At 44.9% G+C, this 25,821-nt stretch overlaps 1 pseudogene; it reads right to left on the bottom strand.

Moving 5' to 3' along the window:
* Nucleotides 1-23,211: 23,211 nt before the first annotated feature.
* On the bottom strand, nt 23,212-23,329 carry LOC126204499 (5S ribosomal RNA; annotated as a pseudogene).
* Nucleotides 23,330-25,821: the final 2,492 nt, after the last annotated feature.

Raw genomic sequence — 25,821 nt, 5'->3', positions numbered from 1 at the left:
CTGCTGTAATTCTTGATAATGGAGTTTTGCCTCTAAAATACTTCGAACATAGTTACCTGATAAACATATAGCCACTGAATACTGTTAATTATTTTATGTACTTGAAAGTAAAAGCTACAATGAACCGTGAATTTAATTTCAAAATCTTTTCTTAAGAATTTACTTTATTTACTAGCGATTCATCCCGTGCCAAGTAAAACTGTGAGGGACGGGAAAAACCTACCGTGGTTCAACAACAAATTTAGGAAACTACTGCGAAAGCAAAGAGAGCATCACTCAAAGTTTAAACGCAGCCAAAACCTCTCAGACAAACAGAAGCTAAACGATGTCAAAGTTAGCGTAAGGAGGGCTATGCGTGAAGCGTTCAGTGAATTAGAAAGTAAAATTCTATGTACCGACTTGACAGAAAATCCTAGGAAGTTCTGGTCTTACGTTAAATCAGTAAGTGGCTCGAAACAGCATATCCAGACACTCCGGGATGATGATGGCATTGAAACAGAGGATGATACGCGTAAAGCTGAAATACTAAACACCTTTTTCCAAAGCTGTTTCACACAGGAAGACCTCACTGCAGTTCCTTCTCTAAATCCGCGTACAAACGAAAAAATGGCTGACATCGAAATAAGTGTCCAAGGAATAGAAAAGCAACTGGAATCACTCAACAGAGGAAAGTCCACTGAACCTGACGGGATACCAATTCGATTCTACACAGAGTATGTGAAAGAACTTGCCCCCCTTCTAACAGCCGTGTACCGCAAGTCTCTAGAGGAACGGAAGGTTCCAAATGATTGGAAAAGAGCACAGGTAGTCCCAGTCTTCAAGAAGGGTTGTCGAGCACATGCGCAAAACTATAGACCTATATCTCTGACGTCGATCTGTTGTAGAATTTTAGAACATGGTTTTTCCTCGAGTATCATGTCGTTTTTGAAAAACCCAGTATCTAATCTGTAGGAATCAACATGGATCCGGAAACAGCGATCGTGTGAGACCCAACTCGCTTTATTTGTTCATGAGACCATTAGATACAGGCTCCCAGGTAGATGCTATTTTCCTTGACTTCCGGAAGGCGTTCGATACAGTTCCGCACTGTCGCCTGATAAACAAAGTAAGAGCCTACGGAATATTAGACCAGCTGTGTGGCTGGATTGAAGAGTTTTTAGCAAACAGAACACAGCATGTTGTTCTCAATGGAGAGACGTCTACAGACGTTAAAGTAACTTCTGGCGTGCCACAGGGGAGTGTTATGCAACCATTGCTTTTCACAATATATATAAATGACCTAGTAGATAGTGTTGGAAGTTGCAGCATTAGAAAATTGTAGCGAAATGCAGGAAGATCTGCAGCGGATAGGCACTTGGTGCAGGGAGTGGCAACTGACCCTTAACATAGACAAATGTAATGTATTGCGAATACATAGAAAGAAGGATCCTTTATTGTATGATAGCGGAACAAACACTGGTAGCAGTTACTTCTATAAAATATCTGGGAGTATGCGTGCGGAACGATTTGAAGTGGAATGATCATATAAAATTAATTTTTGGTAAGGCGGGTACCAGGTTGAGATTTATTGGGAGAGTCCTTAGAAAATGTAGTCCATTAACAAAGGAGGTGGCTTACAAAACACTCGTTCGACCTTTACTTAAGTATTGCTCATCAGTGTGGGATCCGAACCAGATCGGGTTGACGGAGGAGATAGAGAAGATCCAAAGAAGAGCGGCGCGTTTCGTCAAAGGGTTATTTGGTAACCGTGATAGCGTTACGGAGATGTTTAATAAACTCAAGTGGCAGACTCTGCAAGAGAGGCGCTCTGCATCGTGGTGTAGCTTGCTCGCCAGGTTTCGGGAGGGTGCGTTTCTGGATGAGGTATCGAATATATTGCTTCCCTCTGCTTATACCTCCCGAGGAGATCACGAATGTAAAATTAGAGAGATTCGAGCGCGCACGGAGGCTTTCAGACAGTCGTTCTTCCCGCGAACCATACGCGACTGGAACAGAAAAGGGAGGTAATGACAGTGGCACGTAAAGTGCCCCCCGCCACACACCGTTGGGTGGCTTGCGGAGTATAAATGTAGATGTAGATGTAGATGAACATTAACACATGTAATCACACTAAGTGAGCGTGGAAATAGTTGCCAGACGGTAACTGATGAAAACAAATTTCTTTCAACAAATGGAAATTTTATTTCTAAAAACCCTTTCTTTTATTAAAAAAAAACAAATTTAAAAATTATAATCAGAAAGCACCCTTTAAATATCAAGTTACAATTTATTCAGAAGCAGAAATAACTAGAGCTTTCGGGCTGAGAAGCTTGCCGCTCCCTTTTAACACGGCCGTAGTCACGACCGCTTACAACAACCTCTGAAAGACTACACCGGTGCAAATTTGCAACACACCAGATTACTTTAAACTAAAAATGTTAACAACTCACACAAACACATGAACTATGCACACCGTAGGAGGGATGGAAATGATACAAAACACTCACATTAAAAAAAAATTCTTGCCACCGAAAGTGCAACTTGTTTTTAAAAGAAAACTCTTACGGTGGAGGGGTGGCAACTTTATATACTAAAATGAGCTATTAAATAAAAAAAACCACGAAATGTAGTCTTCCATATAATATACAAACAAGCTCTACATTACACATATACCGCCTCTCAAGATGATAGGCAAGATAAAAACATATTTCAGGAATTCGGCCTTTACACTTCAAGGAATAAATTCGTTAACACCGAATCCGACAAACATGACAGAGGCAGCTATTAACGTATGGCAAACCGACAGACAGACAGACAGACACTAACTGCCTAATAAATGCGGACGGGAGACAGACGAGAAAGCTGGGGGCGAGAGAAATGGCTCTGAGCACTATGGGACTCAACTGCTGTGGTCATAAGTCCCCTAGAACTTAGAACTACTTAAACCTAACTAACCTAAGGACAGCACACAACACCCAGCCATCACGAGGCAGGGAAAATCCCTGACCCCGCCGGGAATCGAACCCGGGAACCCGGGCGTGGGAAGCGAGAACGCTACCGCACGACCACGAGATGCGGGCGGGGGCGAGAGACTGACCAAGAAAACAAGTAGAATTTAAGAAGTAAATGAAACAACATATCACGAATCACTTAACTTCTATTAAACTGCGATGTCTGGCGAAGACCTGGCGCAGAACCCCCAAAACGCTCTCCCGAACCGTCCGCCGCCAGCCGCTTCAACGGACGCAGGAAGGCGCGCCGATCTCCCGTCTCACGGCGTCGCAGCTCGCACCAGCCAGACTGATGTGGGTTGACTCCTGTTGCTCTCGTGTCAGCCGCGAAGCCACTCCCCTCGCTGTACGGCGCGGCCCACTGGACTGACGTGGCGACCTCGCATGCACCGACACTCAAGGCGGACAAATTATCTTGTGTCCCAGTGCGCGACCGACCAACCGATCGATCCAACCGCCAATGACCATTGCCTGAACAAACTCGAGCAGACTGGCGGCCTAACACATACTAGCACTCCGGACGACAGACAGACACTGACTGCCCCACGCTGACCCTGCTGACCAACTGACCAGACTCGCCACCTAGCGAGTTTTTTTTTCTTTATTGATTTTCAATTCCCCCCAAAGGGGGCGGGCTGGAAGCAGCTTACTACGCTGCTCTACAGCCTATAGACTTTTTTTAAATAAAGGAAGAAGAAAGAAACAAGGTAAAACAGGCGATAAAATGGTGATTTAAAGTGTAAAATGGCGTAAAAATGCGGAAAGTTAAAACAGAAAGCAAAAGGGGTTGGCAATGTAGATAAAATACACAGGAATCAGACAAGTAACATAGTAGACACACAATTAAAAAACACGGCGACAGTCTGGTTTCTGTTCGCAAGAGATAAAAGGCACACCCAGCGACAGTATGATGGCCGTTCGCAACAAGTCCCAAAAAACACAACACGGAACACTCACTGTAAAACACGCACTGTAGAACACTCACTGGAGAACACTGCACGAAAGTGGCAGCACAAAGATGACACTCCCGAGCCAAAGGCAGATGGAGGGGGAGGGGGGGGACCTGCAGGAGGGGGAAAAACAAGGAGGGAGGAGAGGAAAAAAAACGAAAAGGGTGGGGGAACCAAAGAGGTAGAGGACTAATAAAGGGGGAGAAGGGCAGACACGAGAGGGAATGAGAGGAGGGAAATGTAAAAGGACGCGGGGGAGAGAAGGGGGCAAAGAGAGGGGAGGTGGGGAAGAAAGAGGATGGAAGGGGGGGAGAGGGAGCCTGGGAAAAGAACAGAGGAACACCTAGCGAGCTCATAGCGCCCCTTAAATGCACGTGAGCAGGCTACCTTTCCCCTTTCCCACCAGAGGGAGACAGCAAAGCTGCGACTGCCACAGCGGCGCCACCTCCAGAAACGAAGGGCGACTGTTTCACACTACGCGCTGCGGCGCGCTCTTCAAAGAAGCACATTTTACCACTGCTCAACAGTTTCGGTATTTTCACAGTCATTCAGTTAATAATGTTAGCAGACTGATGCAAAAAGGTTTCGTTTAAGTTAATCATACTGTACAAGTTAAATTTTGCACAGAATCGACAATTAGTCCAGTGAAACTGTCAGAAAAAAAGCCTGTATCTTGCAAAGGGTGGGGTAGAAGATTTTATTTTTTTAACTCATTCATATTATTGAAAAGGTTAGAAAACCAAGTTTTTGCCAACAAAATTTCTCTTGGGAAAACTTTCTGCAGTAAAAAAAAAAAAAACTTCGAAAATTTCGGACGTTTTTCAGTGTTTTCAAAATATCTCAGTTTCATTTGTTCCTATCGCTTTGACGTCTATTTTCTTTTTTAAAGAGCACAAAATTCTCTATAAATTTGATTTTTACCATTTTTTCTACTCCCAATATCTAAGGCGCTACAGCGCGTCAAAAAAAAAAATACCAATTTTTCAAATTTCGAGCAAAGTGGCAAATCACCTAATTTTTGAACACTGTTATTTCAGTTTCTATTTGTGTGGTATAAACATATTACTCATCATGTTACTCATTGGAATTTACCATCTCACTCTGCTGCAGGGCCAGGACAAACAGCACCATATTCAGTAACTACGAACACATTCACGTCGGATTGCGTGAAGCTTATTTGTGTTACAATATGTATTACTATTGCATGCAGGTGCCGTACATTTTCTACAGTTGATTGACGTTAATGATCAGTTATAAGTAAAAGTATGTAGGAATTGTTCTTTAGCGGACAAAAGCGTATTTATTCTTTGGCGGGCGGAAGGCAATTATCACTAGTGATTGTTCACAGCGCACTGACAGCTATTAGCACACAACAATAAGGGTCCTATAGTTTGGAGTCGCTTCCATTCAGTATATGTTGTGGTGCTGAAAATGAGTATGTCTGACATGAATTTGTGTTTCATTTGCGAAAAAACTGTGGTGAGTGGTGGATGCAACGTGAAAAAGAAAGGACTGAGCACACTTATCGATTGTAGTGCTAAACGCAGGGAGTCTGCTCACACCCGTTTTTTGAAAACGCTCAGTGAAGTGGTGGTGCATGAAGCATGCTACAAGAAGTACATTAATGAGAGTATGATAGCAGCTAGCCTTCGACATCCTCAGGAACCAACAGGCGTGCTACGTCGGTCGCAGGGAAAAGGTCAGTTCAAGTTCAAAGAGAAATGCTTCTTATGTGCAAAAGGGAATTCTGATGACTTTTTAACCAAGCAGTTAAGACTGCCATATGCCAAACGAAATTTTGATGGAGGGTACCTTATCCACAAAGTGACTTGGACTCGAAATGTTTGCTTCAAGTCAATAGCCCAAAGCTATGTTTCTTACCTGCAACGTCAATTTGGATCTGAATTTGCTATTGTATTTGATGGGTATCCATGTGAGGGGGACAAATGTAGCACAAAGAGTGCTGAGAGGATTCGTAGGTCCAAAAAACATTCTTCGGTTGGCGTTGTGGTTGAATCAGAGATGGTGAACCAAGTCCCTCAGGACAAGTTCTTGTACAACGAACGAAACAAGATGCGTTTGATCACACTTAAAAAGGAATTTCTGGAGTGTAGCGTTGAAGTGCACCAGCCACAAGAAGATGCTGATGTTATGACTGTAACATCTGTCATTTCAAGAACCAAAGATTTTGGAAGTGTTGTCATTGTAGGAGAAGATGTTGACCTGCTTGTGCTCATGACCGGTTTGGGGCAAGGCATTGAAAACTTATTTTTCTTAAAGCCAGGAAGAGGAAATGCAGAAGACAAGTGGTTTTCCACTGCATCTTACAAGTTTGACAGTGAATATATTCTGTTCACTCACGCCTTTAGCGGATGTGATACAACATCCGCTGTTTTGGTCAAGGAAAAATTAAGTGCTGCAATATTGTTGCGAAAAATAAACACGTAACCTCAGCGCTTTGCACGTTCAATAAACCACATGCTACCCATCAAGAAATAATAACAGCAGGAGAACAGGTTACTATCGCATTGTATAGTGGAGGTGTCAGCAGTTCCCACACACTAGACCATTTGCGGTACCAGCTATTCGCCACGTTTGCCACAAAAAGCAAACTGAATCTTGCACGGTTGCCACCTACACTAAGTGCTGCACAACAACATTCGTTGCGGACTTACCAACAAAGTGGGATGGGAAACTGGAAACCTCCTGAGAAATTGGGCTGGAATCACAGTGACCACGGTCCAATACCCGTTATAATAAGCCAAGATCCAGCACCTGAAGCACTTCTTCACATTGTTTCATGCTCATGCAAGCTGAACTGTGGCGGAGCGTGCTCCTGCAAAACAGCGGGTTTGAAATGTTCTTCAATTTGCAAGAAATGTATTGGGGTCAACTGTGAAAACGTGCCAAAATTTTTATATGAAGACAGTGAAGAAGATGTTATGGAGGATGTTGAGGAAACCGCTGACGAAATCAACGAACTTGCTGAGGCTGAATCTCTGTTTAAAGAAGAGGTCAATCTGGGATCAACTCTAGGTACAGACCCTGAATCCGTAACTCAAGGTATTTCTGGTGACACTGAGGAACCTGGCCCATCAAAACGTTGGAAGTGATGCTCATATCTGTCTCAAATGCGCTAATGTGCGATATTACAAGTATTACACACCCAGAACTGTCAACATTTTTTAGTAACTAACAATGCATTTTAATTGTAATAAAGCTACTTATTTTTAATATCAACTGTGTGGCTTTTATACACAAGAATAGTTACCTACCTAATTAGGTTGCCTATTGCTGCTAATAATAGTTCAGTTTCCTGAGACAACTTATTTTGTGTGCGTGTGTATGTGTGTGTGTGTGTGTGTGTGTGTGTGTGTATGTGTGTGTGTCTATGTCTCTTAATGATGTATTTTTATATTTATAGTTTTACAAATACCAGGGCTGAGGTGGCCCATAGTGAACTTCAGGTAGTGATGTAAGAATCACAATAGTTGGGTGCCCAGCAATCCTCATGTTGCATACAGAGAAATTCAATACCTGAAAGTGAGGTGGTAAATTCCAACATATAACATGATGTATAATGTATTTATACTACACAAACAGAAATTGAAAAAATAGTGTTCAAAAATAAGGTATCTTGCCACTATGCTCAAAATTTGAAAAATTGGTATTTTTTGAGGCGCTGTAGCGCCTTAGATATTGGGAGTAGAAAAAATGGCAAGAATCAAATTTGTAGAGAATTTTGTGCTCTTTAAAAAAGAAAATAGACGTTAAAGCGATAGGAGCAAATGAAACTGAGATATTTTGAAAAAATGGAAAAAAGGCAGAAATTTTCCAAGTTTTTTGACTGCAGAAAGTTTTTCCAAGAGAAATTTTGTTGGCAAAACTCAGTTTTCTAATATTTCCAACCATATGGACGAGTTGAAAAATAAACTCTTCTACCCCACCTTTTGCAAGGTATTCCTGCAATTTGACTGGACTAAATCTAATGTGTACGGATGAAGCCTTGGCCCTTTACTCAACAAAACGTCGACAGTGGGTAAATACGTCCAAGATATTTAGAAACAGTACACTAAGAAAGTAAATACAGACATTTGTCAGTTATAGGAGTTCTTATGGTTTAGGTTTAGGGACAAATCTCAAACGCTCCAGGGTAAAAGATAAAATTTGGAAATTTGTGGTAAGTGCCTATGGGACCAAACTGCTGAGGTCATCGGTCCCTAGCCTTATACACTACTTAATCTAAGTTAAACTAAGTTATGCTAAGGAGAACACACACACCCATGCCCGAGGAAGGACTCGAACCTTCGACGCGGGGAGCCGCCCGAACCATGGCAAGGCGCCTGAGACCGCACGGCTGTAAAAGATGAAAACTTATGGTACACTGAGGTGATAAAACTCATGGGATACATCCCAAAATAGTGTAGAGCCTCCTGTTGCCCGACGTAGTGCGGTAACTCACTTGGCATGGTCTCAGCAAGTCGTTCTAAGTCCCCTACAGAAATACTGAGCCATGGTGCCACTTTAGCCGTCAATAATTGCGAAAGGGTTGCCGGTGCAGGATTTTGTGCTCGAACTGATGTCAGGATTACGTGCCATAATGTTCGATGGGATTCATGTCGACCGATCTGGATGGCCCAAACATACATTCGAATCATCCAGAATGTTCTTCAGATCAATCCCAGACAATGTGACCCGGTGACATGGCTCATTGTCATCCACAAAAATTCCATCATTGTCTAGCTGGAAATGCTCTCCAGGTAGCCAAACATTACCATTCCCAGTCAATGATCAGTTCAATTAGACCAGATGACCCAGTCCATTCCATGCAAACACTGCCCACACCACTGTGGAGTCACCACCACACTGCACAGAACCTTGTTGACAACCTAGGGTGCATGGCTTTGTGGGGTTTGCGCCACGCTCGAACCCTCCTATCAGCTGTTTCCGACTTCTTTCGTTATTCGTGTAAGAGGTACACTAGAATGAACACATATACAATAAATACAAAGAAAACTATACAGTATTCACCCAGGATTGGGCAACTTTGATAGCATTGGGTGCTGCAGACGTTAAGTCCTTCATGCTATAGCCGGTTGGGCATAAGTTACATTTAAAGAGATGCCGGGTTGTCTGCAATTCACTGCATTCGCATAGTGTTGTGTTGTCATTTGGCAGTTGGAAGTTCCATTTAAGGAGATTGTACCTCGATCTTGCGACTTCGGTCCGTAGTCTGTTGAAGGACTTCCTGATGACCCACTTCTCCATGTGTCCAGGCGGCAGTGATTCTTGTGGTGTCATCCAGTTTGACAGGTGTTGGCATCTTTCTTTCCACTTGGTGGGTCGGGTAGCTGCAGCTGATCCTTCTAAGGGCTGTGAAGTTGTTTCCAACTGAAATCGGGACTCATCTGATTAGACCACGGTTTTCCAGTCCTATAGGGTCCAGCTAATACGATCACGAGTCCTGGAGAGGGTCTCCAGGCGATCTCGTGCTGACAGCAAAGACACTCGCTTCGGTCGTCTTCTGCCGTCGCCCATTAACGTCACATTTCATCGCACTGTCCCAACTGATACGTTTGTCGTAAATAATACATTGATTTCTGTGGTTGTTTTGCGCTGTGTGGCTTGTCTTTTAGCACTGACAAGTCTACTCAAACGCCGCTGCTCTTGGTCGTTAAGTGGAGGCCGTCCGTCCCTGCGTTTTGCGTCGTGAGAGGTAATGCGGAAATTTGGTGTTCCCGGCATACTTTTGACCCTGTGGATCTCGTAATATTGAAGACCTTAACGATTTCCGTAATGGAATGCCCCGTGCGTCTAGCTCCAACTGCCATTCCGCGTTCAAAGTCTGTTAATTTCCTGTTGTGCGACCATGATCACACCGGTAAACTTTTCGCCTGAGTACAAATGACAGCTCCGCCGATCCACCGCCCTTTTACACCCTGTGTACGCGATACTACAGCCATCTGTACCTATACATATCGCTATCCCATGACTTTTGTCACGTTAGTGTAGACGCCCCATTCCTTCGCTTCGTTGTCAGAGGCAGCGGTTACTAACAAGAAAATGAAGTGTCTTTCTCTGTTAGATACGAGAGAGAGAGAAACGGCCGTATACATCGCTCAAGATTTTGCACAACTCCATGGATAATAGTATAGGTATGAGAAGTTGGTATAAGAACGATTCTTGAATAAATCTTTAAACCAATACCATGTAAATGTGAATAATTTTGAAATACTCTATCACGAACATTTAAAACGAGAAAGAACACTAGTCGTGCAGAAGCGCAGAAGTTTAACTTGACGTAAACTTTCGTTTATGCCTCTAAGTATCGTACTGTTAATTCAAATTTTTTCGTGGTAGCACCAAAAGCGAGCCACAATTTTGCAGCGGAACCTACGAGTAGGCCTATGTTCGCGGAATTTGCGACTTTCCACCTCACTGAAAACGGAGAGACTCATTTCGCAAATATTTCACTGCTAAACATTCATATCATAGAAATTACAGTAACTCAGAAGGGAGTTTCAAATTCAGCGACTGCTTCTCTATATAGAGAGACAGGATGCGCTGAATCACTCACCAGGTGCTGCAGCCATATCAACGAACCGCGAGGAGGAGGTATGACGATTCTGTCGTTTCCGTGGCAACAGCCGAGGGAGCTCAACATTGGAAACAAACGCTGGTGCCCGCACATCAGCAATAGCTTGGGCTGCTAACACGTCTTTAGCGTTGAAGACTACCATCATCAGAAATATGGGTAGCATAAAGTAGAAACGTAATCTTTCAGGAATATACACTCCTGGAAATTGAAATAAGAACACCGTGAATTCATTGTCCCAGGAAGGGGAAACTTTATTGACACATTCCTGGGGTCAGATACATCACATGATCACACTGACAGAACCACAGGCACATAGACACAGGCAACAGAGCATGCACAATGTCGGCACTAGTACAGTGTAGATCCACCTTTCGCAGCAATGCAGGCTGCTATTCTCCCATGGAGACGATCGTAGAGATGCTGGATGTAGTCCTGTGGAACGGCTTGCCATGCCATTTCCACCTGGCGCCTCAGTTGGACAAGCGTTCGTGCTGGACGTGCAGACCGCGTGAGACGACGCTTCATCCAGTCCCAAACATGCTCAATGGGGGACAGATCCGGAGATCTTGCTGGCCAGGGTAGTTGACTTACACCTTCTAGAGCACGTTGGGTGGCACGGGATACATGCGGACGTGCATTGTCCTGTTGGAACAGCAAGTTCCCTTGCCGGTCTAGGAATGGTAGAACGATGGGTTCGATGACGGTTTGGATGTACCGTGCACTATTCAGTGTCCCCTCGACGATCACCAGTGGTGTACGGCCAGTGTAGGAGATCGCTCCCACACCATGATGCCGGGTGTTGGCCCTGTGTGCCTCGGTCGTATGCAGTCCTGATTGTGGCGCTCACCTGCACGGCGCCAAACACGCATACGACCATCATTGGCACCAAGGCAGAAGCGACTCTCATCGCTGAAGACGACACGTCTCCATTCGTCCCTCCATTCACGCCTGTCGCGACACCACTGGAGGCGGGCTGCACGATGTTGGGGCGTCAGCGGAAGACGGCCTAACGGTGTGCGGGACCGTAGCCCAGCTTCATGGAGACGGTTGCGAATGGTCCTCGCCGATACCCCAGGAGCAACAGTGTCCCTAATTTGCTGGGAAGTGGCGGTGCGGTCCCCTACGGCACTGCGTAGGATCCTACGGTCTTGGCGTGCATCCGTGCGTCGCTGCGGTCCGGTCCCAGGTCGACGGGCACGTGCACCTTCCGCCGACCACTGGCGACAACATCGATGTACTGTGGAGACCTCACGCCCCACGTGTTGAGCAATTCGGCGGAACGTCCACCCGGCCTCCCGCATGCCCACTATACGCCCTCGCTCAAAGTCCGTCAACTGCACATACGGTTCACGTCCACGCTGTCGCGGCATGCTACCAGTGTTAAAGACTGCGATGGAGCTCCGTATGCCACGGCAAACTGGCTGACACTGACGCGGCGGTGCACAAATGCTGCGCAGCTAGCGCCATTCGACGGCCAACACCGCGGTTCCTGGTGTGTCCGCTGTGCCGTGCGTGTGATCATTGCTTGTACAGCCCTCTCGCAGTGTCCGGAGCAAGTATGGTGGGTCTGACACACCGGTGTCAATGTGTTCTTTTTTCCATTTCCAGGAGTGTAGTAGCTAAACTGTGACAAGTTTGTGGTTTCATAATATGGCGGCAGCTCCCGTGGCCTAGAGGCTGACGAAAAACGACGAAGAAACAGATCAAAAGAAAGATGACAGAAGAAATTAGAAAAATGGATATAGCGTCTGTGACTACTTTAATCGAAACGTCCAAGGTCAGAAAACCCATCACACTAGCGACGTATTGCCACGATCCGTCGCACGGACACGTGATCGCTTCGTAGATCGCACGTGTTTGTTGGGAATATAGCAGCGATAGGTCGCTGAACGCAAGAAAATCCCAGGCAATATGATGAATCGAATGCGGTGTGCGGTAATATGAATATCTGTCTACGACTCGTTTGTCTAGCTATTAGGTGTGATTGTGTAGATATATTTCGTTTCGCTTTGACCACGTTCGAGTAACAATTGTACTTTAGAAATTATGGTTATTCAAGGACCACGAACCACTCTGAAAAGTAAAGGTGGGACGAGACGTGCCATTTATATTAAGAAGTAATACAAAATAATGATTAACATTTTGAAGCTTGTGAGGCAGAAGTGGAATAGATGAGAATTTCATGGAAAGAGTCACGATACAGCGGGCGCTGTCTGATTGTTTTGACTTATTTATGAAACACTTGCACACATTATTAATGCTTTTGATTCCTAAGCAGAAAAATGATCTGATGCCTACGGTGAGAAGCAGTCGGCAACTGTTTAGTGATGACTCTGTAGTACACGGGAAAGTATCATAGTTGAGTGACTGTAAGAGAGTACATGATGACCTAGACAGAATTTATATTTGGTGTGATTAATGGCATCTTTCTCTAATTGTAGTAAAATGTAAGATAATGCATGTGAGCAGAAGAAATGTTCGAATACAGTATTAGTGACGTGTTGCTTGACAGTCACCTCGAATAAATATCTACACCTAACGTTGCAAAGTGATATGAAATGGGACGAGCACGTACGCATGGTAGTAGGGGAGGTGAATGGTCGACTTCAGTTTAAATGGTTCAAATGGCTCTGTGCACTATGGGACTCAACTGCTGTGGTCATTAGTCCCCTAGAACTTAGAACTACTTAAACCTAACTAACCTAAGGACATCACACACATCCATGCCCGAGGCAGGATTCGAACCTGCGACCGTAGCAGTCGCACGGTTCCGGACTGCGCGCCTAGAACCGCGAGACCACCGCGGCCGGCCGACTTCAGTTTATTAAGAGAACTTGAGGAAAATGCACGAGGGTTGTTTTTTAAGTAAGGGCCGTTCGCGCGTATAGTCCCGTACTTCGCGCGGACGCCGCAACAAGCCACCGCGCCACTTGCCGGCATCCTTCCCGTTCAGACTGATGCAAGTTGCAGTTTTGTAGCTGACGTGTACGCATCGCTGTCCTAAGGACATCACACACATCCATGCCCGAGGCAGGATTCGAACCTGCGACCGTAGCAGTCGCACGGTTCCGGACTGCGCGCCTAGAACCGCGAGACCACCGCGGCCGGCCGACTTCAGTTTATTAAGAGAACTTGAGGAAAATGCACGAGGGTTGTTTTTTAAGTAAGGGCCGTTCGCGCGTATAGTCCCGTACTTCGCGCGGACGCCGCAACAAGCCACCGCGCCACTTGCCGGCATCCTTCCCGTTCAGACTGATGCAAGTTGCAGTTTTGTAGCTGACGTGTACGCATCGCTGTGTTATTTCATAATGTTTACGATTATTGAGTCACCCGCCGCGTGTGAGATACGGTCAGTGATACGTTTTTTGACTGCGAGAAGCTTATCAGCTGCAGAAATTCATCGTCAGTTAACAGAAGTTTATGGCTTGAATGCAGTGAGTGAAGGTAAAGTGCGTCATTGGGTTAGAGAGTTTAAAAATGGCCGTCAAAACGTCCATGACGAAGAACGCTCAGGCCAGCCCTCTGTGATCACTGATGATTTGGTGGCTGCAGTCGAAACAAAGATTCGTGAGGACAGAAGATTCACAATTTCCACTCTTTCTTTGGAATTTCCACAAGTTTCAAGATCGGTTTTGTACAAAATTGTGTCTGAAAACCTAAACTTTAAGAAACTGTGTTCTCGGTGGGTACCCAGACTCCTCTCAGAGGACCACAAAGGGAAGAGATTTGCCACTTCATTGGACTTTTTGATTTGTTACGAGGAAGAAGGGGATGACATGTTGAGTCAAATTGTCACTGGAGATGAAACATGGGTATCCCATATCACTCCCGAAAGCAAGCGACAATCGATGGAATGGCGACACACAACCTCACCCGTCAAGGTCAAAGCCAAACAGACGCTGTCAAAGCGCAAGATAATGGGAACTGTGTTCTGGGACCGGCGCGGTATTTTACTAGTGGAATTTATGCCACGAGGAACGACAATCAACTCAGATGCCTACTGTGCAACTCTAAAGAAGCTCCACAGAACAATTCAAAACAAAAGGCGCGGCATGCTGACAAAAGGAGTTTTGCTCCTGCACGATGACGCTAGGCCTCACACCTCTCAAAAGACTCGGGATTTGATTGATTCTTTTGGCTGGGAAGTTTTGGACCATGCACCATACAGCCCCGACCTTGCTCCTAGCGATTTTCACCTTTTCCGGTACCTGAAACACCATCTTGGCGGGCAGCGCTCCAATGACGACGATGAAGTGAAAGCGGCCGTGAACTCTTGGCTGTCGGAGCAGGCGGCGGAATTCTTTGAAGAGGGAATTAAAAACTTTGTTGTACGGTATGACAAGTGCTTAAATAAACAAGGCAACTATGTTGAAAAATAGGTAAAAGTGTGTAGAATCAGAAAATAAAAGTTTTTTTACAGAAGTATTTCTATCTTTTTTAAAAATAAAAACGGTCCGTACTTAAAAAACAACCCTCGTAGTTCATGGGTAAAGGAGGCCGCATATAGAACATATAGAACATTAGTACGGCCCTTTCTCGAGTACGGCTCGAATGTTCGGGGTCCCCAGGAAAAGTGCTGCAAGATTTATTACCGGTGGATTCCATCGACACGGAGATGCTTCGTGGAATGAAATGGGACATTGCGAAAGCATCATCCCCTGTGACAATGTACGGAACTCGAATAATCCTATCAGTAAATGGTGAACGATTCGACACGTGACTATTTACCTATTCTAGCTTCCTACACAAGGTACCTTTAGAAAATATACCTCTCTCTGATATCCGCCTGTTGCAAAAACGTCAGCCTAATTGAATTCATCGTTTGCATCTCCCACAGCCAAATGAACAATGATGTGCGTCCATTTATAATTATAAAAAGGCTCCCTCTATTTTGTGAAAATTGTATGACAACATTCCTTTCAACAAGCGCTCTCCAAGACAATGAGGGAAATTCCAAACGTCTTTCGAAACCTGTTGTCACTCTTAGACTGTCTTCTTTGTTTTTTAAGAACTGTAACTAACCACAGTGTTTCATGAGAAAAAGCCCTCAGAAAATTTTTATTATTTACCTACTTTCAATACAGAGTCACTACTTTATGTGCAATCTGTTTTCATTGACGCTTGTTTATTCGGAGAGTTTTTTGTATTTAAGCATATTTGATACAATAGTGAACAGGTACCTTTAGAAGTATAGTCACAATTAACAGTTATCAACGTTTGCCTTCCATTATACAAGGGGAATTCAATAAATAATGCAACACCTTTTTCTCGGCCAGTTTAGGTTCAAATAATGCGGAATTTTGTGCGCGGCGTCGTGAAATATTCCCACTTCAGCCGTTATAGTTCCAAGACGTTCCAATTAGTGGTGACGCTGTACGTAACCTTCAAAATGGCGTCCGTAACGGAGGTACGTTCCAGGCAGAGAGCTGTCATTGATTTTATTTTGGTGGAAAACCAGAGCGTCGCAGATATTCATGGGCACTTGCAGAATGTCTATTGGGACCTGGTTGTGGACAAAAGCGTATCTGACGACGTCGTTGAGCGAGTGAGACAACGTTTTGTCAACAGCCCTACGAATTCGACCCGGCGTGCATCTCGTGAACTGCAAATCCCACGTACGAGTGTTTGGTGTGTGTTGAGAAACCGTTTGCATTTGAAACCGTACAGATTGACGATCGTACAAGCAATAAAATACAGTGATAAAATTGTTCGCAAGAACTTCTGTGTGGATATGTTAAATCGATTACATGAGGATGAACATTTCTTGGACAAAATCATCTTTTCTGACGAGTCGACTTTTCACTTCAGTGGCAAGGTTAACACACATAACTGTGGGATCTGGGGCAGTGAAATCCACATCATACATTGCAACATATTAGTGATAGCCCTAAACTGAACGTTTTTTGTGCATTGAGGAAGAGCAAAGTGTATGGCCCTTTTTTCCGTGAGAAAACCATCAACAGGGTAGTGTACCTGAGTATGTTACAACAAATTTTGATACCACATATCGATGAGGATGACGAAGAACGAAATGTTTACTTCAGACGAGATGGTGCACCACCCCACTACCTGGCTGACGTCCAGCATTTTCTCAGTGACCGCTTTCCAGGTAGTGGATTGGCTGCAGGATAACCAATTGAAAACACATACAACATCTTTAGTTTAAGGTAAAAAAACTTGTTGTGCTTTCCTACAAAAAACACTAAACCCAGTTCTATATCTTCTTTCAATACATTTGTATGAATTTTTAAAGTTGTAAAGTCCTTTTTGAAACACCCTGTATAACTGTGTAAACAATATTTAACGACAATCTGTTGTAATTTAACGTGAGTGCACTTGCATAAGAATAGTATCTCATTAATGTATGAAAAAACGATTCTTTATGTTTATTGTAAATTAACTGAGTCAGCCGAATGTTTATAACATTTCTTTATTTAAATATTGTTGTATTTGTGTGTGTGTGTGTATGTGTGTGTGTGTGTGTATGTGTGTTTCGTCTCTTCATTCAGACATGTCCGACAGACACCATTTTTGATCCAGCAGCACTGTGTCTGGATGGCTTAGTGATCAGAGCATTCACCTAGCAAGCCGGAGACCCAGGTTCAAATCCCGGTCTGCTGCAAATTTGTAACTTTCCCCATTGTTTTCAAACAATGCTTGCTCGCAGCCAATGACTGTGTTTTCTTTGTGTATGGTTATTGTAATAGATCAGTTTAGTGCAGAAAGCGGTTAAGCTGAGTGAAAATCATGTCTGTAGATCATAACAACGAAGTATTTTTGATCCCGATGGCCTTCACCTAATGAGAGGTAGATAGTGGGGGAAGATTGCTGGAGTCAAGTGTAGACAGACCCTTTTGAGTGGTACGCTCAAAGGAGCGATTCTGGACACTTTTACGTTTCATTAGGCAGATAGCAGACCTGCCTGTGGTAACGAGTGTTATTTAGTCGTGTTGGTGACAGATTCTGGGGGGCATAAGGCCGCTACAATACTTTCACTTTTGAACGGACTCTAGTTTTCACCCGATCTGAATATGTTATACTGCAGAAGTTCAACTTTTTCCGCTTACATTAAGAAACAAAGAATAGACAGAGTATGAATTCCAGCTTGTGGTATCTCGTGTAGTGTTGTGTAGATTGGCTTACGGGAATCTGAATTATTTTGGAAATTTGTGGTAATGTCTTATGGGACCAAACTGCTGAGGTCATCGGTCCCTAAGCTTACGCACTACCTAATCTAACTTAAACAACTTACGTTAAGGACAACACACACACCAATACCCTAGGCAGGACTTGAACCTCCGACGAAGGGGGGGGGGGTGGAGGGGGGATGGAGGGGGGGGGCGGAGCAGCGCGGACCGTGACAAGCCGCAATAAACCGCGTGGCTACCGCGCGCGGCAATTATTTTGGCTGGCGAATGTTTCGTGTATCGTGATCTCGAAACGGACTCAGTTTTTTGTGAGTGTTGGACGACTATTTAGCTTTGATACTCTTCTAGCATTCTCGTAACGCTCTCAATGTAACTTTACTGCATCTTATAAAGTTTTCTTTCAGTCTGTGTTACAACTGGTATCGTAGGACCACTTTCCGTTTATTTGAGATTCGCTTCCTGAATAAACATTATGCAACACAAATCTCTGATGACGTCTACATTAATTACTGACATTAGTATATTAGATTTTACTGCAGGATCACAGCTACAGCTTATTATTTGCAACGAATTAGCTTCTATACATGAAAGCAGATAAGCAGATATTTGTGGCTCGACCCTGCGACGTTGTCGAGCTATTTATTTTAAACAGAGCCATGTATAGCTCAATCACCTAAGGTGCAAGCAACATCAGGTAATGCATCAGCTGATTTGTCGTATGGAATGCTGGTTAGGGAACTTTTTGCAAGAGTAAACCCGTTATTGTCGACAAGCACAATAAATGAGAGAAAAGTACCAGTTTTCCAATTACAGCCCCTCCAAACCGATAGCTATGGCGTGATCGACCGCGGGAAAAATTAGTCACTCCTAGAGAAACAATTACATGCATCACTTAACACTGTGTAATTCCGCCCTTGAACTTGATGAGCTCCTGGATTCGGTTAGGAAGTGAGTCTACAGGGTTGTGCAGGTACGTCGCATCCAGGTTAAGCCAGTCGCTGAGGATTTCCTCACGCAGTTCCACCAAAGTGGGAGGATAGTGAAGTCGGTGGCGTTTCAGCCGCTGTCCCAAATGGCCCGCAGTTTTCCTATGGGGTGCAAGTCAGGTTATTTTGAAGGCCAATCGAGAGGTAATAGGGTAGCGGAGTGTACAGGAAAACCAGTCACATATTCCTCCACCACGATGAACTTTGTTGTTATCCTCTTGAAAAACAGGCGTATCAGTAGCATACCCATCACGCAGATTTTGACTGAAGAGCCACAGCTGACCATTCAGAATGTATAAATGAATATTCTGGTTCATGTAAGTGCCCTCCTCAGTGAGCGGGCCCTAATTCATGGCAAGAAAAGCGCCCCCAAGGAATCACAGACCCACTTCCGGCTTGCACCTTATCTTGCACACGCTGAGGTTGAAATGCTTCATTTGGCCTTCGGTGCGCTCGACGACGTGCGTCACTTGAAGATAGGCGGAAAACTAAATTCCTCAGACCAAACTACGGTCACGTTCGATGAATTATAGCCCAATAAAGATGCGCAGCTCTATCTGCCCGTGTGAGCAATAGCCTCTTGCGAGGTGACCGACTCATAACGCTGATTTCCTGTAGATCCCGTCGCAATGTTCTCTCGCTATCAGGTGGGGATGACCTCCATTCACTACCTGCAGCTATTCCTGTCGGGTTTGGAAGCGATTTTGATTCACAAAACATTAAATACGTCTCTGGTCGCTCTCAATTAGGATCTTTTTCCGACCATAATTCTGCTGCCTTGTTCCGTGCCTACGTGTTTTACACCACTGCTTATACACTTATGCTCATAAATTAAGGATAATGCTGATACATGGTGAAACAACGCTCTTATGGTCGGTTTGCGGGTTTAAATCACCTCGGGGTATGACCATGCGGTGCATTTGACCTGCAGTCGTCGCATGGTGGAGCTGGCAGCAGTCCACATACGCAGAGGTGTATTGGTGCATGTCAGAGTACGGTGCAGCGAGTAAGTGTGCAGACATTTTCAGACGTGCTAATGGTGACTGTGCGTTGAAAATGGCTCAAAGAACACATATTGATGACGTTATGAGGGGTAGAATACTAGGGAGACTGGAGGCTGGTCAAACACAGCAGGTCGTAGCACGGGCCCTCCGTGTGCCACAAAGTGTGATCTCAAGATTATGGCTACGATTCCAGCAGACAGGAAACGTGTCCAGGCACTACCGTACGGAACGTACACAGTGTACAACACCACAAGAAGACCGATATCTCACCATCAGTGCCCGCAGACGGCCACGGAGTACTGCAGGTAGCCTTGCTTGGGACCTTAGCGCAGCCACTGGAACAGTTGTCTCCAGACACACTGTCTACAGATGACTGAACAGACATGGTTTATTCGCTCAGAGGACTGCAACGTGCATACCACTGACCCCTGGTCACAGGAGAGCCCGTAAAATCTGGTGTCAAGAACACAGTACGTGGGCACTGGAACAGTGGTCCCTGGTTATATTGATGGACGAGTCCAGGTAGAGTCTGAACAGTGACTCTCGCCGGGTTTTCATCTGGGGTGAACCAGGAACCAGATACTAACCCCTTAATGTCCTTGAAAGTCTGTGTTTGATGGTGTGGGGTGGGATTATGATTGGTGCACGTACACCCCTGTATGTCTTTGACAGAGAAACTGTAACAGGCCAGGTGTATCGGGTCGTCATTTTTGCACCAGTATGCCCGCCTTTTCAGGAGTGCAGTGGGTCCCACCTTCCTCCTGATGGATGATAATGCACGGCCCTGCCGAGCTGCGATCGTGGAGGAGTACCTTGAAACAGAAGATATCAGGCGAATGGAGTGGCCTGCCTGTTCTCCAGACCTAAACCTCATCGAGCACGTCTGGGATGCTCTCGGTCGACGTATCGCTGCACGTCTTCAAACCCTACGACATTTCAGGAGCTCCGACAGGCACTGGTGGAAGAGTGGGAGGCTATACCCCAGCAGCTGCTCGACCACCTGATCCAGAGTATGCCAACCCGTTGTGCTGCCTGTGTACGTGTGCATGGTGATCATATTCCATATTGATGTCGGGGTACATGCGCAGGAAACAGGCGTTTTGTAGCACATGTGGTTCTGGACAGTTTTCTCAACTTATCACCAATACCTTGGAATTAGAGATCTGTGTCGTGTGTGTTCCCTATGTGCCTATGCTTTAAGCGCCAGTTTTGTGTAGTGCCACATTGTGTGGCACCACATTCAGCAATTATCCTTAATTTATGAGCATGAGTGTAGGTACGTTGGAGAGTTCGCCCCCGTTGGAGGTCCGAGTCCTCCGTCGGGTATGGGTGTGTGTGTTGTCCTTAACGTAAGGTAGTTTAAGTTAGATTAAGTAGGGTATAAGCCTAGGGCAAGATGACCTCAGTTTGGTCCCATAGGAACTTACCACCACCAACAACAACAGTCCACCGCGAAACACCAAGAAATCCAGCAACTTCACACATCGGGCACGACCAAACGTTACTGCTACTGCCTCTTTTGCCTCCCATTTGCTTCCAGTGGAGTGCATCCTTCATTGGGCCACACAAATGGAAGTCGGAAGGTGCGAGTTCCGGGCTGTACGGTGGGTGAGGAAGAACAGTCCAGTGAAGTTTTGTGAGCGCCTGTCGGGTCCGCAGGCTTGGGAGAGGACTTGCTTTGTCACGGAGGAGAGGTTGGTTTGCATTTTTGTGACGACGAACACTATGAAGTCGTTTCTTCAGTTTCCTGAGGGTAGCACAACACACTTCCTCACGGCGATGCTCTCGTTTTCCTCCAAAAGAAACTCAATGACAGTTCTCTGCTTGGAAGGCAACTCCGTTACAGACGCCTTTTTGAATGTTACGTATCGCGCTGCCACCTGTCGAAACTTCATCAAATCATAGAGGCAAAAGCGGGAATATTTGACAATGTTTCACAACGAATTCTGCATATTTTAACCGAAACTGGACTATTAAAAAAAAATGAAAGGAGCGTATGGCATCGTTGACCGGGAGGCCCCTATTCGGGGAAGTTCGGCCCCAAGTGCAAGTCTTATTTCATTGGGCGACTTGCTCGCCGGTGATGAGGATGAAATGATGATGACGACAACACAACACCCACTCCCTGAGCGGAGAAAATCTCCAAGCCAGCCGGGAATCGAACCCGGGCCCGCTTACATGGGAGGCGAGCACGTTACCACCCAGGCAAGCAGCGGGACACTATAAGAAAATGTTTTGCATTACTTATTGAATGTCCATCGTACAATGCCCACCTGAAACATAAATCTCTCACCGGTAGCTACTTACTTATGCTCGCGCAGAGCACGATTGAGCACGTGACGCGGTGCGCCATCCGTAAAGGTTCAACGATTCATATGTGCGTGCGCACCGGGGGGACAAATTTTTTGTGCGTAGAGTTAATTTCACAAACATGTATGGATTGCTTTCCACGCATCGCTAGCAGACGGGGTTACAAACTTGTCGATATGGTTAGAAATAAGGCAAGGGAATAACGCAGAAAACAAAAGATCGTTCGCGGCCACAGCAAGCGTTTATGCAACTGTCGAAGATACAGCAGCGCGCCACTGGCGGATCGCTTATCGGCCAGTAGTGTCTATAGGGAATTCGCTGGAGCGCCGCGACGCGGATCTTGGGCAATAGAAACTTCTTCCAAAAGCGGCGCCGCTGTTTTGTGCTGCTCGGCGCCGCTCCGTTTGGCAGCTGTGCCGAAGCCCGTCCACCATCCGCAACAACCGCGTCGCTGGCAGCGCCTTCCGTCTCGTTTGCGGCGCTTCTTTACCGCTGTTTCGCCGCGGAGCCACGTGACCTACCGCTTAAGATGCGGTCACAGTGGCCCCAACATCTTTACCGCCAACAACGACATCGGTCGGAGACGGCCGATCTTCTCAATCAGTACGCCACTACGTGCGCGGTCACACTATAGCCGATCTTATCTCCCGAACTTCAAACTTCGGACGACAATCGGTGGAATTCAGATCGCTTTGTTTTCTTCGGTCAAATCGTCCGACGTTTTCGCACACAAAATATGACACGTGAGAAACATAAGTTTAGCCCAAGAAGAATGGAGATATAGTTAGGAATCTATGGACGGAAATCGCAGGTTTATTCGAAATATCAAAAAGCCACAATCCTTATCGGAAATTTTAGGCATAGATTATAAGCTCAAAATATAATTTGTTTACGCAAAATGTGTGGCGTATTTTACATGCTTATAGCTACTGCACTGCATCTTTTTTGTGGGAGGTTATCATTAGTTGTCTACAAATTATTTTATGCCAACAGGGTAGCGATTCTGTCAATATGAGCAGCAGCATCACTCCGTCTTCAGGCCACAAGTGGCTCATCGGGACCGTCCGACCGCCGTGTGATTCTCAGCTGAGGATGCGGATAGAAGGGGCGTGTGGTCAGCACACGACGCTCCCGGTCGTTATGATGGTTTCCTTGACAGGAGCCGCTACTATTCGGTCGAGAAGGTCCTCAGTTGACATCACAAGGCTGAGTGCACCCCGAAAAATGGAAACAGCGCATGGCGGCCCGGATGGTCACCCATCCAAGTGCCGACCACGCCCGACAGCGCTTAACTTCGGTGACCTGACGGGAACCGGTGTATCCACTGCGGCAAGGCCGTTGCCTCTCTTAATATGAAGTGGCTTGCAAATGTGGTGTACAGTACGTATTTCCCCTTTTAAGCGCTTTAGGTATTCAGAGTATCTTATACTACACTTTGTGCTTGTCTTTCACTCGTGTGTCAAATTGCAGCCATTTGAGGTTAATTGATGTACGTCTGCACAACTTTAAATAAATACAGCGAAACAAAGTGTTTATAACTTGCTTTTCAAGGTCACAACGAAGTATCTCGAGCATGTAAAAGAACGTTTCCGCCGTCGTCTCATATATTCGTAAAACTTGTCTGATTATTCCGATAACTGAGGACAGTGTGTATAGTATTCGCCACGTTCTTTACGAGACAGAAAAGCCATTCACATGCATTCGGCAGTCTCTTTAACAACTGAAGCTGCCATGCAGCACTCTTACCCAAGCACAGAGGAGTCGCCGTATCATCCAACGCCCCCCCCCCCCGTAAGAGGTTAAAATCTTCTTCATACACAGAATACATCCTAGCCTAACCTAACCTCTTTGACCGTGCCAGAAACTGACGAAGGAGATCGGCCTCACTGTGACCACTGTCGGTCGATATCATCGGGCGACCTCTGGCGAGCGTTGTTGGTGCCACTGTGAACACAGCCTTAACGGGGCACCTGCGGCTGTGTTGCAGCTGCCACAACCACATGTGACACCCTGAGGGCCCGCGCCGAGTTGACCGCGCCGCTCATGCGGTGGGACAGCACTGGACAACAAACTTTTTATCGAAGATTTGTAAGTTACTTAAATTTAGGACTTCTACACTTGTTTGGACGTAATGTGATGAAAAATAGCCACTGAAATAAATACTTAGCACTAGCTTCACACATACGAGGTGTTGATCGAAATGCAACGGGAATTTTTTAATGAATCAGATGTATGAACCACCTGATTTTCAATTTTTTATCTTGGTCGTACACATGGTCTTGATGTATGTTTGCATTTTCAGCTGTTTTGAATATTTAGTTTATTGTTGACAGTCGAAAGGGTTGTAAGTGAGTAGCCTTCACTTGAGTGTGTGTTATCTTAAATACAAATCTGGGAATGTGAACTGACAACCTAAATGTCCTACTGAGCTCAAAGCCACATCACTCTCAAGAAACTGAAAAGAACCTTGTGTGTGCGAAAACTGATCTTATAAGCAAATTAAATCAGCAAATCAAAGTAGACTGGGTCAATGCGAACTGTTGGAAAAAAAGTAACTGTATAAAAAAACTGTAATGTCGACCTGTATAAGAATGTACCCCGAAACACACGAAAATTTCTGCACTGACTTATAGCCCTGGCAAAATAAAGAAACTGACAGAACCTACATTGCGCACAGGAAACAAAACAATCCAGTATTATGAACCTCACCTGTAAAATGAAAACGCAGAAACAGCAACACAGCAAGACTTTGCAACAGCTAAAGAAATACTACTAAAAGGACTAACTAATGTTGGTCTAGGGTAATTGAATTCATAAGTTTGACACAGAATGTCAACGGAATATATGACTCGACCTTTAAATTCCAAAATTTCAGTTAGGAAGTAATTTGTGAAAGAAAACAATTATAGATTTTAATATGAAAATTCTTTTAATCTAATAACTTCCATGGTACAGTAATTAACTCAGAAGATCAATCGACAGAATAATTATAAAAAACTCAACTACGACGAGGGTGAAATGGACCAACAACACAAGACTAAAAAAATAAAAATAAATTTTTATCTCATCAAATAATACGTCATTATCACTTCAAAACTTTTTTATGTCAGTATGTTCTGAGACATAAATTATAATAAATCTGCAGCTCACATAGTTCCAAAAATGCATCCATGCATTACACTGTACACTCAACGAAAAAAATTTGCCTGCTGCATACCGCAGCTATCCACTACTGCCTGTCAAAGATTCTACGACTCCACGGTGCTGCCATCGCAGACACAGATACTGTTGCCTAACAACTCTTTCTCTGACCACAGTACTTCAAATATATCATTTTCCTTTACAAATATCAACACATCCAATAGCATCATCGAAAAATAGCCATCTCACAAGGTTACACCTGTTTTCGAGTGTTCGGCGAATTTTTAATTTCGAAAAAGAGGGATCAAAGAATCTTCATTAAATTTTGCTTGAAAAATGAGATAAAGCGCAGCACCGCATTCGACATGTTGACTGTGGCTTTTGATGTATCTGCTGTGAGTAAGACAAGAGTTTATGAGTGGTATAAATGTTTCAAAGAGGCTCGAGAAAACGATCAAAGCGACGACCGCCCTGGACGCCCTAACACATCAGTTACTTACGATACTGTAGAAGAAGCCAAAAAAAAAAAAAAATAGTTGTGGAAAATCGCCAAACACTATAAGAGAGATTGCTGATGATGTCGGCATATCCCTCGGCCCACGCCAAGCAATTTTTTCTGGTGTTTTGGGCATCAAAAGCGTATGGCAGCAAACTCTCTTCCGAAATTCTTGACTTTCGACCAAAAATGACGTCG

The sequence above is a fragment of the Schistocerca nitens genome, chromosome 9, assembly GCF_023898315.1.
Source record: "Schistocerca nitens isolate TAMUIC-IGC-003100 chromosome 9, iqSchNite1.1, whole genome shotgun sequence".
Classification (NCBI taxonomy): domain Eukaryota; kingdom Metazoa; phylum Arthropoda; class Insecta; order Orthoptera; family Acrididae; genus Schistocerca; species Schistocerca nitens.
This window is presented reverse-complemented; position numbering and strand designations above follow the sequence as displayed.